The sequence below is a fragment of the Lactuca virosa genome, chromosome 4 (assembly GCF_052849685.1).
Source record: "Lactuca virosa cultivar CGN04683 chromosome 4, Lactuca_virosa_CGN04683_v6, whole genome shotgun sequence".
In the NCBI taxonomy this organism is placed as follows: Eukaryota; Viridiplantae; Streptophyta; class Magnoliopsida; order Asterales; family Asteraceae; genus Lactuca; species Lactuca virosa.
In genome coordinates, this window is record NC_136429.1 from 2912737 (window position 1) to 2932691 (window position 19955).

Consider the following 19955-nt stretch of genomic DNA (forward strand, 5'->3'; position numbering starts at 1 on the left):
TTTGTTCTTTCTATTTGTAGATGTCTAACGCAAACAACGCAGCTGCTAGCTCATTTCCTCTAATGAGCCTTTGTCAAAAAGTGACATTCGATGGAACGAACTTTAGCGAATGGATAAGATACATTCGTACAATCGCGCGTTACGAGGACAAAGAGTATGTTCTCGATGAGAAGCTCGAAAAGATCAATCCAGAAACTGCTACTCCTGAAGAAATGGCTGTCTTTGAGAACCATGAGCGTGATGCAACGAAGGTCCATTGCATCATGATAGCCACAATGAACTCAGAATTCCAAAAGTCCTATGAGGACATGTATCCTTATGAGATGCATCTAGACTTGATGGAGAGGTATCACCAAAGCGCGAGGCAAGAGCGCTATGAAATCATAACGAATATGATTACTGCTAAAATGGGAAGTGGAGAGTCTCTTACTGTGCACTTGCAAAAGATGCAAAGGTATGTTGATCGTCTTCGCAAGTTGAATGTCAACTTTGGGGAAGATTTGGCTATCGACATTGTTCTTCACTCCTTGCCCTCATGCTACAACCAATTTAGGATGACCTACCACAAGAACAAGGAAGAGGTCACCCTAAGCAAACTCCAAGGGCTCCTGAGGACTGCTGAGAGCAACCTCAAGGACAAGTCTGTTGCACCAACTCCCAATCCACCCGTTGCTCCTGTTTTGGCTATTGGACAGGGAAGGGGCAAGAAGAGGAAGGCTTTTTCAAAGAACCACCACAAAGGAAAGTCCCAAAATGGTTCCTCTTCTAGTGGGACCAAGGTTGATCCTGCTAAGCCCAACCCAAACCCAAAGGAGGCAGAGTGCCACCATTGCCACAAAATAGGGCATTGGAAGAGAAGCTGCCCGGAATATCTGCAAGCCATCAAGGATGGGAAGATCAAGCCATCTTTCGCAGGTATTTACACAATTAAATCTAATGATTCATCTCATGCTATTTCTTGGGTTCTTGATACAGGGTGTGGTTACCACATTTGTTCTGATTTGCAGGGACTAGGAAGAAATAGGGATGTGGAGCTTGGAAGAATAAATTTGATCATGGGAAACAGAAGAACGTCGCCTGTCACCAAGATTGGAGTGTATTCTTTAGAGCTTAGGAATGGTTTGAATTTAGAATTAAATAATTGTTGCTACTCGCCAGATATGGCAAGAAACATCGTTTCTTTTCATGGTTTATTTAGACAAGGATTTAGATATTCGTTTAATAATGAGAATGGTTCGATTTATGCTTATCTAAATGGTGTTTTATATTTTGAAGCAATGCCTTGTAATGGAATTTATGAAACTGTTATGGTTATAGATAACCTAGGAAATGATGTGTTGTGTATGGATTCTTCCAATGGTATGGATAAAGCATCCTTGTGGCATTGTCATCTTGGACATGTCAACAAGAAGCGCATAGCCCAACTCCAAAAGGATGGAGTGTTGGAGTCGTTCGACCTTAGGGAAGATGACACGTGCGAATCTTGTTTACTTGGAAAGATGACCAAGTCACCCTTCACTGGCACTTGTGCGAGGGGTGAGGGTTTATTGGATCTCATACATACAGATGTATGTGGACCCTTTAGATCCACCACAAGGGATGCAAATCGCTTCTATGTGACTTTCACAGATGATTATAGCAGATATGGGTATATCTACTTAATCATGCACAAGTCAGAAACTTTTGAAAAGTTCAAAGAGTTTAAACAAGAAGTGGAGAATCAATTGGGCAGGAAAATCAAGATGCTTCGATCTGATCGAGGTGGAGAGTACCTAAGTCTTGAATTCCACGACTACCTCAAGGAATGTGGAATAGTTTCACAATTGACGCCACCTAGGACACCACAATTGAATGGTGTAGCTGAGAGGCGTAATCGAACCTTGCTAGACATGGTTCGTTCCATGATGAGTCGTGCTTCACTACCTATCTCATTCTGGGGGTATGCCTTAGAGACTGCCGCCCATATCCTTAATTTAGTACCCACAAAGAAGGTTGCCAAAACACCTCACGAGATGTGGACAGGGAAAGCTCCCTCGTTGGCACATATCAAGGTTTGGGGGTGTGAAGTTTTCGTAAGACGAGAAACTCACGACAAGCTCGAACCTCGTAGTGAGCGATGTATATTCATCGGCTACCCCCAAAAATCCTTTGGATATCTCTTCTATAGACCGAGTGACAATGTTGTCTTCGTTGCGAGGAGAGGGGTTTTCCGAGAGCGAGAACTCATAAGCCAAGGAGACAGTGGGAGGCAAGTCGATCTTGAAGAGATTCAAGAATCTAGCGATGAAGGAACCTCTAACACTGGCGCTCAACCCGAGGAGGAAACTCCAGTTGAACCAATTGACAAGTCCTTACCTCTTAGACGTTCCGAAAGAGTTAGAGTTCAACCCCAGTTTTATGGTTTTCATATTACTACCGAAGGGGACACGTATATTAGTGATGGTATACTAATAAATCTAGATGAACCTAATAGCTATGAGGAAGCCATGGCAGGCCCAGAGTCTGTGAAATGGAAAGAGGCGATGGACAGCGAGATCCAGTCCATGTATGACAACCAAGTTTGGAATTTGGTTGACAATGTACCAGGTCGTAAGACGGTCGGGTGCAAGTGGATCTTCAAGAAGAAGACCGACGTGGATGGAAACGTTCACACTTATAAGGCGCGATTGGTTGCGAAGGGTTTCACTCAGACTCCTGGAGTTGACTACGACGAAACCTTCTCACCAGTTGCAAAGATAAAGTCTATTAGGGTGATGCTAGCCACTGCTGCATTTCATGACTATGAAATATGGCAAATGGATGTAAAAACCGCTTTCCTTAATGGGAAGTTGGCTGAGGATGTTTACATGGCTCAGCCAGAGGGTTTTGTCGATCCAAGGCATCCCAATAGAGTGTGTAAGCTTAAGAAGTCCATTTATGGGCTTAAGCAAGCGTCTCGCAGATGGAATCTTTGCTTCGATGAGAAAGTCAAAGAGTTTGGATTTGTACGAAGTGAAGATGAATCATGTGTATATGTCAAGGCCAGTGGGAGTATAGTTAGCTTTCTCGTTTTGTATGTCGATGACATACTGCTCATAGGAAACAACGTCCCGACTCTGCAGGAGGTTAAGTCCTGGCTCGGGAAGTGTTTCGCTATGAAGGACCTCGGAGAGGCTTCCTATATTTTAGGAATAAGGATAGTGAGAGAACGAAGTAAGAGACTAATAGGACTTAGTCAGAATACTTACTTGGATAAGGTACTAAAACGTTTTAGTATGGAAAACTCGAAAAAGGGAGAACTACCGATACAGAGTAATGCCAAATTGAGTAAGATTCAAAGCCCGAGTACAGAAGCCGAGATAGCTGAGATGAGCCGAATACCCTATGCTTCCGCAGTTGGCTCAATCATGTACGCTATGACTTGTACTCGCCCTGATGTGGCCTTTGCTTTGAGCATGGTCAGTAGATATCAGGGGAACCCAGGTAGAGCTCATTGGATTACAGTCAAGAATATACTTAAGTACCTTCGGAGGACCAAGGAATGGTTTTTAGTCCTCGGAGGGAGTGATGACTTAAAGGTACGAGGGTATAGTGACGCCAGCTTTCAGACCGACAGGGACAACTACCGTTCGCAGTCGGGCTGGGTCTTTACCCTTAATGGGGGAGCGGTGACTTGGAAAAGTTCCAAGCAAGAAACAGTAGCTGATTCAACGTGCGAATCAGAGTACATTGCAGCGAGCGAAGCATCAAAGGAGGCTATGTGGTTGAAGAACTTCATTGGTGATCTTGGAGTTGTGCCTACCATAAAGGAGCCTATGGAAATTTTCTGTGATAATGAAGGAGCGGTTGCCTTGACCAAGGAACCGAGGGATCATGGTAGATCTCGACATATCGACAGAAAATATCATTTTATTAGACATCGAGTAGAAGAAGGACACCTCGTGGTAAAGAGGGTATCGTCAGAGGATAACCCAGCAGATCCGCTTACGAAGGGACTTAGCAGGGTTAAGCATTTGCAGCACGCTAGGAGCATTGGGCTAAAGGACGATATTAGTTTAGATTAGATAGTTTGGAAACGTGTAATAGATAAATGTAATTGACATTTGATGATTAAATAAAGGAGTATTATTTATAAGTAAAGCTACTGTCTTATGTTAATTATTTAACTATTGTTTCATTTTGCATGTTTTGACTTCCTGAGCAATTAATTATTTGATAATAATCGAATTATTCGAATAGTCCACAGTCGTTCATATGTTGGAAGTAGGTATGAATGAAGACTGTCATGAATTGGTGTGTAGATTGTCTAAAGTGTATTAGACATTGCAAAGGTTTGCTGCAACGTTCATGAGTGCTTATGAACTTGATTTGAGCATTGGGATAAACCCGCACTTGTTGGAATCACTTCATGGAATTTATCACGAGTGATCACAAGATGGTAATATCATATAGTCTTAAAACCTAGATATATGGTTTATTGTTTGTTAATTGGTTATGCATTGATAATGCGCAAACGCATCAGTAACTTGATGTTATAAAACATATTGTTGTGTGTAATTTGATTAGTGGATAATAAATGCATATAAGTCGAAGTTTATCTGTTCCTTTTAGCCTAAGAGGGTAAAAGCGATATCAGGGCCCCTCGATGATTTGATTTGACTTATGTGCCGGGCCCGGTCAGAACTAAATTGATGTGTTCGATTAAGTTCTATGTCAAATGAATCTGAGATCGAGAAACAAATTGCAGGACAATAAGTATGAACATGTTCCATGTAATTGTCCGCACGATATCTAGAACAGAGGATTATACGATCCCTTATCTAAAGGACAGGATACTGATAAGATCAGAGTTGACAGCGTCTTTGAGAGCTACGATTGCTAATCGGACTGTGTTTGCATATATAGTTACTAGACTTATCCAAGTGGGAGACTGTTGGATTAGTGTCTAAGGCTGTAACTATATTTGGTAAGTACTTGACCCGGTTATGCATGGTCCTTTTGGGTTGCCTTCACCATAGCAACTTGACAGGATGATTTGTTAAGAGAGAAGAGATATTATTAATATATTATGAGAATAATATATATTTAAGGAATAATAATATTATTTGATTAATATAAGTCATATATTAATTGAGAATTAATTTGGTGACTTAAAGAGGTTAATTGAATAAAGGGCATAAACTGTCAAATGTGTGATAGTTGTATTTTGGGCTATGTATCCTTATGGATATTGGGGTGGACGAAATTTAGGGTGTGGGAACCTTAAATTCGTCCAAGCCTTGTATCTAGAAGGATCTTGGATTGCTTAGGGCCTAAGTCATTCAATTAGGGTTAAAGGAGAAACCCTAATAGCTCATAGTATAAATAGAACCCTTGAGGTGGAGAAATCGACACTCTTGCAAGCCAAGGAACCCTAGGGCCGATTTCTATCCCTCCTCTCTCTCAAGATCATCTTCTTGCTAGTTGGTGTTTGTAAGCCATTAGAGGAGTGACAATTGTGACTCTAAGCTCCAAGAAGAAGAAGTATCAAGCAAGTAATTCAAGGTATTCTTTCAGATCTGATTTCATATGATTAGATTCAATATATTACCTTAGATCTAGTATTGAAAGTATTGGATTCAATGCATGTTCAATTAGAGAAACCTAGATCCAAGCAATTAGGGTTTGCATGTGCACATAGTAAAGTTCTTATGGCTCAAACCCATCACGTTGGGCGTACCAAGGTTACGCTGGGCGTAACCGGCCCAGATGCAAAACCCTAATTTAGACTTGAGCCCTATATAAAGAAGGTTATGGCCTTATCCTCAGCCACCATTTGAGTGAGTGAAACCCTAAAAGAGAGCCAACCTTCGTTCTAAGCTTGTGTGAGTGTTTTTGGAACTAAAGTGCCTTTGTGTGTTAGTAAGGAAGAAGAGGAGATTCTTGTAAAGGCTAGAAGTTGGAGTGCAAGCCTTGGATCTGAGTTCTACAGAGGGAAGAGCTTCACTTGGAGGTATAAAGCTCAAAGCTTTCCTTGTTATTTTGATTTGTGCTTCATGGACCATTTCTAGGGTTAAAGTCCCAAAGGTGGAGACTTTATGAGCATAAAGGACTCCATAGACCTAGATCTGTCCCTTTTCAGTGATATATGAGTTATAGATCCATAAAGTTTCCATCTTGGTCGTTGTTATGAAGTCATGCTTGAGTTATGAGCTTTCTAGAGTTGGGAAATGGAATGTTATGGGTGTTAGTGACTTGTCCAGCCATGCAAAGGCTTAAAGTCACCAACTTTATGGATTAAGAGGTTTAGAAAAGGTCAGATCTAGAAGTTGGACGTGAGTCTTAACTGATTAAGACCCTATAAGCTAAGAAGTCTGAAACTGGGAATTACGCTGGGCGTAATCCCAGTACGCGCGGCGTAGGGGGTTGCATTCCCCGATTATGTGAGGTTGTCGGGTACGCCCAGCGTACAGGTTTGGTACGCGCAGCGTAACCCGGAGGGTTGACTTTTGTTGACTTTTAGGGTTTTGGTCAACATTTTGACTTTGGGGTCAGGGAGGGGTAAAATGGTCTTTTATCCTTCTGTGGGATTGTAGAAAAGGGATGTAGTCTAGCCTTGAGAGCCGTTAATGATTTGAAATAATTACTTTATGTGATTAGGCGGGGCTAGGTCGTTGTTTCGAGATTCAGGGATATCGAGCACGTGAGTTACTAGACATCATACGAGGTGAGTCTTCTCACTATACATTACCTAGAGTGGTATCTATGTGTAGACCGGAGGGTCTTGTGTGCTATGTGTTGTATGAGATTATGTGCATTGTGATATATGTATGCTATGTGTTGTACAGACCGGACCAGAGGGTCCAACGATATAGACCGGACCGAAGGGTCCAACGATATAGACCGGACCGAAGGGTCCAACGACACAGACTGGACCGAAGGGTCCGACGAGCTATGACCGGACCATAGGGTCCAACGAGCTACGGGACTGTGTGTTATGTGTAGACCGGAGGGTCTTGTGTGCTATGTGTTGTATGAGATTATGTGCATTGTGATATATGTATGCCATGTGTTGTACAGACCGGACCGGAGGGTCCAACGATATAGACCGGACCGAAGGGTCCAACGATATAGACCGGACCGAAGGGTCCAACGACACAGACTGGACCGAAGGGTCTGACGAGCTATGACCGGACCATAGGGTCCAACGAGCTTCGGGACTGGGGGGTCCCGCTAAGACACATCGACCGAAGGGTCGTATTATAGCCTCGAGTGGCGTATGTGTTGTATGTGGTATTTTGGGGAACTCACTAAGCATTTATGCTTACAGTTGTTGTGTTATGTGTTTCAGGTACTAGTGAGGATCGCGGGAAGGCGCCGGCATGATTCGTACACACTGAGAGGATTTATGTATATGAGATCTTGGGACATGTTTTGTTTTGTTACAGTGGACACATTATGTTTTGATGATTATCGTACGAATGAAAGTATGTTTTAAAATGAAAAATTGTTTTGAAAATTCACCTTGTTACAAGTTGGTATCAGAGCCTTGGTTTGAGGGATTCGGGTGCATCTTCGGATGAATCTGAACTCAAACTGAGGAATTGAGAAAGTTTTCATAAAATAAACAATTTTTCTAAAAAGAGTAAAAGATTTTGAGAAAGGCAGAAGGAAGCAGTGTGTACGATCAGCCAGCGCCCGAACGGTGATTTCCCAAAATACCCTTACATTATATGTTATGAGATATGTTATGATATGATATGCATGCTAGAGTAGGCTAGGTGTTCATATTAGGACTAGAGTGGCCTGATTTGTGATGCCTTAGCCTAGGAAGGATTTTGCTGCTATGTGATGTTTGAGAGCGAGTAGGTAGCAGTCAGGAGCTGATGAGAGGTCTACCGAAGGGTAGCCTATGTCAATGAGATATAGAGTACTTGTGATCTGGGACCCAAGGAGGAGGACTTAGGGTGAATACTGATGCGGTGTGGATGGTAGTATAGGGCACGTACTACTGAAGACTCTGGAGCAGTGCGCACTCTAAGTAAGAATCCTTAGGGTACTAAAGAGCAAGTAGGGTTGAGTATCGAGTACGAGTATACTCGAGCGAATCTCTGATTTCTTTTGTGTTATATTTCAGAGACATCATGGTTGGGACGCTCCACCACCCAGGAGGCAGTGGTACCAGTGATAAGGAGATCCGTAGGTTGATTCATGAGGAGGTGGCTGCGGCCATTCGAGCTGAGATACCAAAGATGTTCGGGTCTATCAAGACCACGTTGATCGAGACTTTTGATGAGCGGTACGCCGCTCTTACTGAGGTTGCTGTTGCTGCGGCCACCGCAGCTGTTGCTGCTGCCAGGCCGCAGGGAGGTGACTCGTTGCTGTACCGAGAGTTCAGCAACACGAAGCCACCAGAGTTTGATGGGACGCAGGACCCGATTGCTGCGATGAGGTGGATTTCTGATATCGAGGGATGCTTCTACACCTGCTCGTGTCCAGAGTATCTGAGGGTTCGATTTGCGCCGAACCAGCTTCGCTTGGGAGCGAAGGACTGGTGGAAGTTTGTGACGGCAGACTTCACTACGGCAGAGCTGACTGCGGTGACCTGGGAGAGGTTCACCACGATGTTTCGAGATGGGTATGTTCCCCCTGTGTAGAGGGAACGTCTAGCCCAGGAGTTCTTGTCCCTCAAGCAGGGAACTGAGTCTGTGACAGTGATTACGAGGATGTTTCATGAGAGGGCGTTGTTTTGCCATGAGCACGTGTCGACTAAGCAGGCACGTATGAGCCGGTACTTGAGCATTCTGAGGAGGGATATCCGTGAGTTCATGGCGAACTCGTCGTACCGGACATTTGCCGAGCTCCAGGAAAATGCCCGGAAGAGAGAGATCGAGCTGGAGACTCAGGTCAGGGAGGAGGCCGAGTCTCAGAGGAGGGACAGGCGACCGGCACAGGCGCAGCCGGCAGCCAAGCAGGCAAAGCCCGCTGATTCGAGATTTGGGGGTCCGAAGGGCCGCACTTGCGGGAAGTGCGGCAAGAGCCACGAGGGAGTGTGCAGAGCTGGGGTATGTTACAAATGCGGGAAGGAGGGGCACTATGCGAGGGATTGCCCCACGGGGTTCACGGTTTGCTTTCATTGCAACCAGATCGGCCATCGGAAGGCCGAGTGCCCACAGCTACTGCAGGGATCAGCGCAGGGATCTGCGCCAGCTGCTCGAGCTACTGAGACCCGGCCAGCGAAGGCCGAGACACCGAGGGCTCGCGGGAGAGCTTTCTAGTTGACAGCGGAGGAGGTCCGCGCAGCACCTGATGTCGTGGCTGGTACGTATTTTTTTTCATTTATTTATCCTGAGTTATGAGATATTGTGCTTATATGATGATATGCGTAGGTACTTTTCTTGTGAGTTCTGTACCTGCCTTAGTGTTATTTGACTCGGGTGCGAGTCGATCATTTGTGTCGATAGCATTTAGTCGGCTCATCAGTAGCAGACGAGAGGCGTTGAGTCGACCTCTGCGGGTTTCCATAGCGGACGAGTGAGCGGTGTATGCCACGGACGTGATTCGAGGATGTGTACTCGAGATCTTCGGTGTCGAGTTTCCGATAGATCTGGTCCCGATTGTGATGGGGGACGTATGTGTTATCATGGGTATGGATTGACTGAGCCGATTTGGGGCTGTGATAGACTGCGAGCGACAGTTGGTGACGATTCGAGATCCTAGTGGGGGAGTGCTGACAGTTTATGGCGAGGGAACCCGAGGCGGGTCAGCATTCTGTTCGGCTGCCAGAGCGAGGCAGAGTTTGCAACAGGGCTGCAAAGGGTTCGTAGCTTATGTGATGGATACACGAGAGGCTGCCGGGAGGCCAAGTTCGATGGATGACGTTCCAATAGTGCGTGAGTTCCCGGATGTTTTTCCCGAGGAGTTGCCGGGAGTGCCTCCCGAGAGGCAGGTAGAGTTCCACATTGATTTGGTTCCGGGGGTAGCGCCTATCGCCAAGGCGCCTTATCACCGTGCGCCGCTGGAGATGCAGGAGTTATCCTCGCAGCTTCAGGAGCTGTTGGGGAAGGGGTTTATTCGACCGAGTAGCTCACCATGGGGAGCGCCGATCCTTTTTGTCAAGAAAAAGGATGGTTCACACCGGATGTGTATTGATTACCGGGAGTTGAACAAGTTGACGGTCAAGAACCGTTACCCATTACCGAGGATCGACGATTTGTTCGATCAGTTGCAGGGAGCGTCTTGGTTCTCCAAGATTGATCTGAGGTGTGGATATCACCAGATGAGAGTACGTGATGAGGATATCCAAAAGACGGCGTTCAGGACTCGTTATGGACATTACGAGTTCGTGGTGATGCCTTTCGGGCTCACTAATGCACCAGCAGCATTCATGGACCTCATGAACAGGGTGTGTAGACCGATGTTGGATCGTTCGATGATCGTGTTCATCGACGATATATTGGTGTATTCGAGATCTAGAGAGCATCACGAGGAGCATCTGAGAGAGATTCTCGGGGTATTGAGGACGGAGAGGCTTTATGCCAAATTCTCCAAGTGCGATTTGTGGTTGCGAGAGGTCCAGTTCTTGGGGCATCTCGTCAATCAGAAGGGGATATTGGTCGATCCGGCCAAGATCGAGACAGTGATGAGTTGGGAGGTGCCGAGATCTCCCACCGAGATCAGGAGTTTTCTAGGATTGGCCGGCTATTATCAGAGATTTATCAGGGATTTCTCCAAGATTGTCGTGCCTCTCACCAGATTGACCCGGAAGGGTGTTGCTTTTTCATGGGGTCCGGAGCAGCAGACCTCGTTTGAGACGCTTCGCCAGAAGTTATGCGAAGCCCCTGTGTTAGCCCTCCCGGAAGGGATGGAGGATTTTGTGGTATATTGTGACGCATCGATATCGGGGTTAGGTGCAGTACTTATGCAGAGGGGGCATGTGATAGCATATGCATCGAGGCAGCTGAAGCCTCATGAGACGAGATATCCCACCCACGATCTGGAGTTGGGGGCAGTGGTGTTCGCCCTCAAGATCTGGCGTCACTATTTGTATGGGGTTCGGTGTACCATATACACGGACCACAAGAGCTTGAATTATTTGATGGATCAGCCCAATCTGAATATGCGTCAGAGAAGATGGTTGGACATGGTGAAGGATTACAATTGTGAGATCATGTACCACCCGGGCAAAGCTAATGTTGTAGCTGATGCGCTGAGCCGTAGGGCGGAAAGTGCCCCGATTCGAGGCACTTGCATGAGATTGACAGTGATGACCCTGGTGTTGGACACCATCCGGGAGGCCCAGGCAGAGGCCGCGATACCAGAGAACCGCAAGAGGGAGCGGGTGATCGGACAGGTGTCCGAGTTCGTTATCGATAGTCGAGGGCTGATGACCTTTCAGGGTCGGATTTGGGTGCCGCATGCAGGAGGGGCACGTACCATTCTGATGGAGGAGGCGCATAGATCGAGGTTCTCGATCCATCCCGGGGCCACGAAGATGTATTTGGACCTGAAGAAAGATTATTGGTGGCCCTGTATGAAGAGGGATGTCGTGTGGTTTGTCGAGAGGTGCTTGACCTGTCGCCAGGTTAAGGCCGAGCACCAGCGTCCGTATGGCAAGTTGCAGCCGCTTGAGGTTCCCCAGTGGAAGTGGGAACAGATTTCCATGGATTTCATCACCAAATTGCCGAGGACCGCGAGGGGTGTCGATGCAATTTGAGTGATCGTCGACCGGCTGATGAAGAGCGCGCATTTTCTTGCTCTCAGTGAGAGCTCTTCTGCGGAGAGGCTGGCAGAGTTGTATGTGAGGGAGGTGGTATCACGGCATGGGGTGCCGATCTCGATTGTGTCAGATCGAGATGTGCGTTTCACTTCCAGGTTCTTGAAGAAGTTTCACGAGGAGTTGGGCACGAGGTTGCATTTCAGTACCGCTTACCACCCCCCAGACTGACGGACAGAGTGAGCGGACGATTCAGACGCTCGAGGACATGCTTCGAGCATGTGTGTTGGACTTCGGAGGAAGTTGGTGTTGGATTAATGTTTAAGTCCATAAATATAATTGGTAAGACTTGACCCGACCCGGCATGGTCCATTTGGGTTGCATGGCATCATGCATTTGGATAGACTATAATGAGAGAAATAACACTTAAGGTTGGTTAATATATTATAAGTTCTAATATATTAATAAGGTTATTTAATTAGTATTGATCAAGAATTAATTTGGAATTAATTAAGTGATCAAAAGGAGACTAATTAAATATATGGGTTGATTGGGTAAATCATTCATTCTTATATATGTGGGCTTGTGATCCAAGATTCCTTATGTTGGACTAAGTCCATGGGGTGACCCATGGATACTCCATGGAGGTTAAAATCCATGGAGCATAAGGAATGGGTAAAGTTATGAGTTACATGGTGTAACCCTAATAGCCACCATATAAAATAATCCCATGGCTCAAGAAATCGTGCACTAATGTGTGAGTGTGAGGGCTAGACGATTTCAAGGAGTGTTCAAGTTTCTCTCAAGTTATTCCAAGTGTATTTGGTGTTGTGTGAACCATTTGAGGTGTCACACTTGGGGCACTAGGCACTCAAGCTTCATGAAGACATTCTACATCAAAGAGGTATGTATTCTATCTTGTTATATTTATTATTTTGTATGCTAGATTAGGATAATACCTTGGATGTTCATAATTGTATGTATAATAGAGAAAACATAGATCCAAGGTATTTAGGGTTGCATGTACACTTAGGAGTGTTAGAATGCTCATAACCCAACAGTGGTATCAGAGACTAGGCTTGTTTTCTTGTTATACTTGCAAAAGTAGCTGAAAAATCGAGTTGGATGCATATATTCGATTGTTTTGGCTGGAATTGGACTAGGAACATTACCCTAAGATGTTTTTGGACGTATAAACTTGTTTTTGATGTGGTAATGTTCATGCTAATCCAATTTCTAAGATAATTGTCATAATTTCAAGATTTGTATTAGTTTGTATGTTCATGCTAATTTCTTGAAGATTGATGATTTGAATTATCTTGTTCTTATGAGGTTCTTAGATTAATAGAAAAGTTGTGTGAAATAGTTGTTTTCAATCCATTTTAATCTAAGAGTTGATTCCAAAGTGTGTTTTTGTAACTTGTCCTCAAGTTATATGAAAAGTCACATTTAAGAATCATAAAACTCATAAAAGTTGGCAAAGGTTACAAAATGAAGAGTCTAGTTCTAATTAAATGGTTTTATGACTCCATAACTTGTCCTCAAGTTATGGAGGTTCAAGAGTCTCTTCATTAAATTAAAAAAAAAAGTGTAACCTTAATTAGTTCCATAAGTTACAATAAAAAAAAAGTTATTTTTTTATTAATTAGTTTAAAGTCTTCCATAACTTGTCCTCAAGGTATGGAACTTGAAGAGTTTTTTTTTTTTTTTTTTTTTTTTTTTTTTTTTTTTTTTTTTTTTTAATTAAAACTACTTTAAACTCATAAGTTATGGAATTAATTAGTTTTGAATAGTTTCAAAACTTGCCCTCAAGTTTTGGAATTTGAAAAGTTTTCACTTATGAATACTTTAATTCCAAGTTAGCCCTTAGAATTTTAAAAGTTAAAATTCAACCCTTATACTTTATAATATTATAAGTTAATAATATTTATATATATGTATAAGAGTAAAGTCAGTCTTACCGTTAGTAGGCCTCATTCACGAAGCCGGTCTATAAGGGGGTATAAGGTTACTGCCTATAAAATGGCAGTTTAATGGGTGTCCACTCTCACCCACCGCTTCCTTGACTGGTGGAGGGTCGTTAGCCGAACGGGTAAGACAAGGACTATAATTCTCCTTTCATTAAAAGTATTAATGATAAATACTAAGTAACTAAACTCTTATTAATACCCAATCTTAGTTACTTAGGAAAATGTGAATTTGGTGCTAACCCATGAAATTACACTTTGCACTTTGCTTAAGTCGTTAGTGGAGCGTGTGTGGTTAACAGGCACACTAACCTGGACTTAACAAGGTAGGCAAAGGGTAACTTAATATTTATCATAGCATCGGTGGAGCGTGTGTGGTTAACCGGCACACTGATTAAGGGGTAAATATTAAGGGTACCAAGTATATTTGCATGGTTATTCACACCTTGTTTTGTGATCCTCGGCATCCCAGTTACAAAACCTGAAGGGCACACTCGAGATTGAAACATGCCTTTGAACAGTTCAATGAATCTCAAAGATCTAGGACTTTCAAATCCAATTAAAACCTAATAAATTATTTCGTTTTTCATGGTGGAAATTGGTGAATCGTCATTCACCTACCTTCAAATATTTTATAGCTTGGATTACGGCATCCCTCTTCTAAGTTATAAAATAGTTTGTTGGGTCCTAGCCTTAATATTTCATATTGGGTGTCATATTAAGGACTTTAAATCAACTATCTTGAATATCTCCCAAAAAGATGTATGGTCTAGACATTTATGATCTTCCCAAATCTCTTGAAACAAGCTTTCCTAAATGAAGATGATGTCCCATGGATATCATACTTCTTTCACCTCCTCCAATTATTCTCCCTAACCCACAAGTTCCTAAAAAGTTTAAGGTCACTCAAGCCCTATTGTCAAGGCAAGGTCTAGGTGTGATCACATCTTGGAGATTTAGTCACATATTGACAAGCCGGGAGAGTTGGGTGTCAAAGTCTTGAGAAAGTTGGTGGCTCAACTACTTTTTAAGTCACATAGTGAGTTCTTTTGGGAATCCTATGAAACAGACTAAGACAAGACCCTTAATGATCTTATCTATTTGCTAAGATCAACTTCCTAAAACGCTATGGACATTGACAATGATGACATTGGATATCCAGTAAAACTCTCTCTTCCCAATGGAAAGGGATCGGCCATAGTCAACTCGGTTGACCCAATAGTAAAGAGAGAGGCGAAGTCTAAGATAGTCCCATTATCAAGGGTCCATAGGTAACTATTGCCAAAGGAAGGGGCATTGGTTACGAAACTGCCAAATTTACCTAAGGATGTTAAAGTCAATAAGTTTGGCTCTACTTCAGGTAAAGTCCATTGTCTAACTCTATTAAGTAGATGTTGATTCTGATCGCGAAGATGGATTTCAATCGCATGGTTCGGTGATCAGAATTTTGGGCTATTACTTAAGAGTTATGATATTTATATTGCTTAGGAATAGATAACAACAAGGTTTTCATATGGATTGTAAGGATAAGTTTTTCCGCAAAGTTTTAAAATAAAAGAAAAAGGTTTTGATTTTATTTATTTTAAGTATCCTTACAATGGCATTTGTGAAAAGTTGTTGCTTATAAGATTCCATTGATAGCAATATTGGAAAAATTGATTTGATTCTTTCGGTTGTGGTAGTGTCTAATATTACCAAATAAGGAAAGATTCTCATCACCCAAGGTTCAATTAGACCGAAACCTGGAATCATGCAAGTCGTATAGTATGATGAATGAGAACTTTCAGCTTGGAAAATTAAGACTAATTCCTTATGTGAATAAGGAAAGGAGTAAGGGATCGAGTACACATTCTTGTGCACTGGTCAAGTCCACCACAAAAGATCAAGAAGACTATTCGTCATGATTTACTTAAGTTCAGTAAATATGGTTATACTTATAAGTTTAAGTATAAGTCTGTAGCATTGGAGAAGTTTTAATGTGAGACAGAACGAATAAGAAGAATCAAAGTATGGCAGAAAGATAAAAGTTTCTCAAATCTGAAAAAATGGGAGAGTACTTTAGTATCATGTTTATTATCATCTTAATGATTAAGATACCATATCACAATTGGTCCTCTAAAGTCATCTTAGTGCATTCTTATGACTAAGAAGAGGAGTCATGAATTGTTGAAATGGTTAAATCAAAAAGATGAGTCATACTTCGTTCCAAAACAATTCTTAGAGTCATACTCCAAGATTGTAACTTGAGTGACATATCTTAAAGAGGGTTTGTTAACACTAGTCAAATGTAAGAGTAAAAGGTTATCTACTCTTGTACATTTGAAATTGGTAAGTTGTGATGTTTTGGATAAAACAGAGACCAACTTAGGCCAATTGTGTAAAGTGTTAGTCTTGATAAAGAATCCGCACTATCTCTTTAATATTTGACAAGGGAGTCTTATATGTCAAGAGGACAGTGGGAGTCTTAAAGCTCTTGAAAGTTTCAAGACTTAATCAAGAATAAAACCTAAAGTCCTTCACTAGCACACGACTTGAGGTTTATAACCTATCGTGTTGAAATTTTTGTGCCTATTCAAGTTGGCTTTGCATAGGAGTTCTGAGAGTTCTCAATTGGTTGCACAACTACTTGGAAGCAATGGCAGGTACCTGAGCTGCCAAATGGCAAGAATTTAAGATTGCACAAGTTTAATCAATATGAGTTTGATTTGTCACTAACCTTGTCTTGTGATTATGGTTTTGACAAATTCACATGGATAAGAACACATACACTATTAAATCTAAGTGTCATAAGGTTTCTCTCCGATTCATGAAATGATGGTGAGGAAACGCTTTCACTAAGTAGATTTTAGCTAGATAGCAATTGTGATATTTGCATTCTCAAAGTCGTTAGTGGAGCGTGTGTGGTTTACCGGCACACTAACATGGAATTGTGAGAAGTGGCAAAGGTCTAAACAATTGAGACTATGATTACGGCATCCCTTTTCATAGTTCTAAAATTGTTTAGACACACATGTGAGCTATCTAAGAGAGGTGTATGATTTTGATAAAGTTTTATCAAAACAATCTAGTATCAGAAATCTGAACTTTGGTAAGAAAGTCAGCTGATTTCTGAGTACATGTCAAAGCTAGTGGGAGCATAAGTGTTATGCTAATAATCATCATGTTAGTGGGAGCATGATAATTATGACAAAGGTTGCAAGTTAGCAATGTTAATTATAGAAAACAAAAGTTTCAATTCGTGAGGTTGCAGGGGTTGAAAAAGTTGTTTTGCTATAATTAAGGGAGAGAAAATTATACTTCATTTCAATTCTAAAAGCTTAGATTGAGATTTTAATCGTATTTAATCAAGGATATATATATATGAATTTCATGTTGGAATGGCTCAACATAAGGAAATTCTATATATGGGTCCATTATTTGCGTTCTAAAATTCGATTATGATTACGGCATCCCTTTTCATAATCTGAATTTTGAGAACTTGGCAAATTGAAATGGAAATATTATAGCAAAATACTGGTTTAGTCTTTATGTGAGACATCATGAATCGTGTCCCATATGCTTCGGATATAGGATCGATTACATGTGCTATATTCATCCTTTCTAAAATTTTCCAAATGCCTGGGGCATTATGAAGGGAAAAGGTCTAGAATTGGATATGACTAAAATGATTAAGCAATTGTCGAGGACAATCTAAGGTTTACCAAAGATTGGTTGCTCAAGGACAGTTGGAAGTGTAATGTTAATTCTGGAAGGACCATATTGACATAATCTGTAAGGAGGCAACTCTTGTTCAGAAGTGATAGTCAAAATGGAATATGGAAATGTTTCAAAGTTAGAAATTATTCAATCTGTGTAAGATTAGGAAACTTAATGAAAGAAGGATGTTTCCAAGGAGCTGATCTCCTTTGGAATGCTCTGTAATGATTGTTGTCAAGTCTTTCTGACTTCGTGCATAATCATTAAGAGGATCAATGCATATAAGTTTAGAATCTAACAGATTTCAGTAAATGGCATGAATTTGGAATTCTTGCATTTGCAGTAAGGATTTGGGACTGTGAAAAGAGGATCATTGGAGTGATGTTCAATTGATCTATTTTACAAAGTAAAGATCATAGACAAACATAGTATGCATACTTGGTGTATGGCATGACTAGTGTTTAGAAAACATAGTGTACATGCTTGGAGCATGGGACAACTATTGTTTTAAATTCAAGTATAAAGTTGATAAAACCGAAACAATGAATAATGAGTAATCAGTATGGTGATAAATAAAAGTGTTTATTTATATTCATAGGGTTTGATACCATATTTGATTCATTTATTCTTGTGTTTCACTTTACATGTTTTGACTTCCAGAATAACTAAGTCGCTCTTCCTGAATGATTAAGTTATTCAAACCATCCACAGTCGGTCATATGTTGGAAGTAGATATGAATCAAGACTGTCATGGGTTGGTTTGTAGAGGTCCAAGTTGGTGGACAAAGTGGTGCTACAACACTCATGAGTGCTCATAAGTTTTGAGTATTGGATTCAACCCGCGCTCATTTGAATCACTTCATGGATTTTATCACGAGTGATCATGAGACGATAATAACTTATATTCTTCAAACCTAGAGATATGAGTTGTTACTATGAGTTGGTTATACATTGATTGCACGAAAACGCATTGGTAACTCGATGTTATAAAACGTGCCTTTGTGTATGATTCAACAAGTAGTAGAACAAGCCATATGAGTCGAAGTTTATCCATTCCTTTTACCTTCGGGATAAAAGCGATATCTGTGGGCCCCTCGATGATTTAAAGATGATACATGTGAGTGCTTGGCCAAGCCAGGACTGATTTGATTTGTTCAATCAGTCAGTCATCATGAATCGGAAATCGGGAAACAACAAATGGACAGAGAGAATGATTGATAATCCATGTCTCAGTCCATATGATATCTAGAATGGAGGAATATATGATCCCTTATCTAATGGACAAGTCATTGACAAAGGTCAGAGTTCATCGACAAGGTCAGAGTTCGACAGAAGCTTTTGAGAGCTATGATTGCTGATCGGTTCCTGAAGTCATACGCAATAATAGTTTTAGACTTATCCAAGTGGGAGACTGTTGGATTAATGTCTAAGTCCATAACTATAATTGGTAAGACTTGACCCGACCCAGCATGGTCCATTTGGGTTGCATGGCATCATGCATTTGGATAGACTATAATGAGAGAAATAACACTTAAGGTTGGTTAATATATTATAAGTTCTAATATATTAATAAGGTTATTTATTAGTATTTATCAAGAATTAATTTGGAATTAATTAAGTGATCAAAAGGAGACTAATTAAATATATGGGTTGATTGTGTAAATCATTCATTCTTATATATGTGGGCTTGTGATCCAAGATTCCTTATGTTGGACTAAGTCCATAGGGTGACCCATGGATACTCCATGGAGGTTAAAATCCATGGAGCATAAGGAATGGGTAAAGTTATGAGTTACATGGTGTAACCCTAATAGCCACCATATAAAAGAATCCCATGGCTCAAGAAATCGTGCACTAATGTGTGAGTGTGAGGGATAGACGATTTCAAGGAGTGTTCAAGTTTCTCTCAAGTTATTCCAAGTGTATTTGGTGTTGTGTGAACCATTTGAGGTGTCACACTTGGGGCACTAGGCACTCAAGCTTCATGAAGACATTCTACATCAAAGAGGTATGTATTCTATCTTGTTATATTTATTATTTTGTATGCTAGATTAGGATAATACCTTGGATGTTCATAATTGTATGTATAATAGAGAAAACATAGATCCAAGGTATTTAGGGTTGCATGTACACTTAGGAGTGTTAGAATGCTCATAACCCAACAGTTGGGACACGTACTTGCCGTTGGCTGAATTTTCCTACAACAACAGCCACCATTCTAGCATTGGTATGCCTCCCTTCGAGTTGTTGTACGGAAGGAGGTGTCGGACTCCCATCTGCTGGGGAGAGGTAGGACAGCGTGTGATGGGTAGTACAGAGATAGTGCTGCAGACGACAGAGCAAATACAGCAGGTTAGACAGAGGTTACTGACGACTCAGAGTCGTCAGAAGAGTTATGCGGATAGACGACGATCCGAGCTTGAGTTCCAGGTGGGAGATTTCGTACTCCTGAAGGTATCTCCTTGGAAAGGAGTGATCCGGTTCAGGAAGAGGGGCAAGTTGGGGCCTCGATACATCGGTCCGTTCAGGGTGACCGCGAGGGTGGGCAAGGTAGCATATCGATTAGAGCTACCTGCGGAGTTGAGTCAGATTCATGATACCTTCCACGTGTCTCAGTT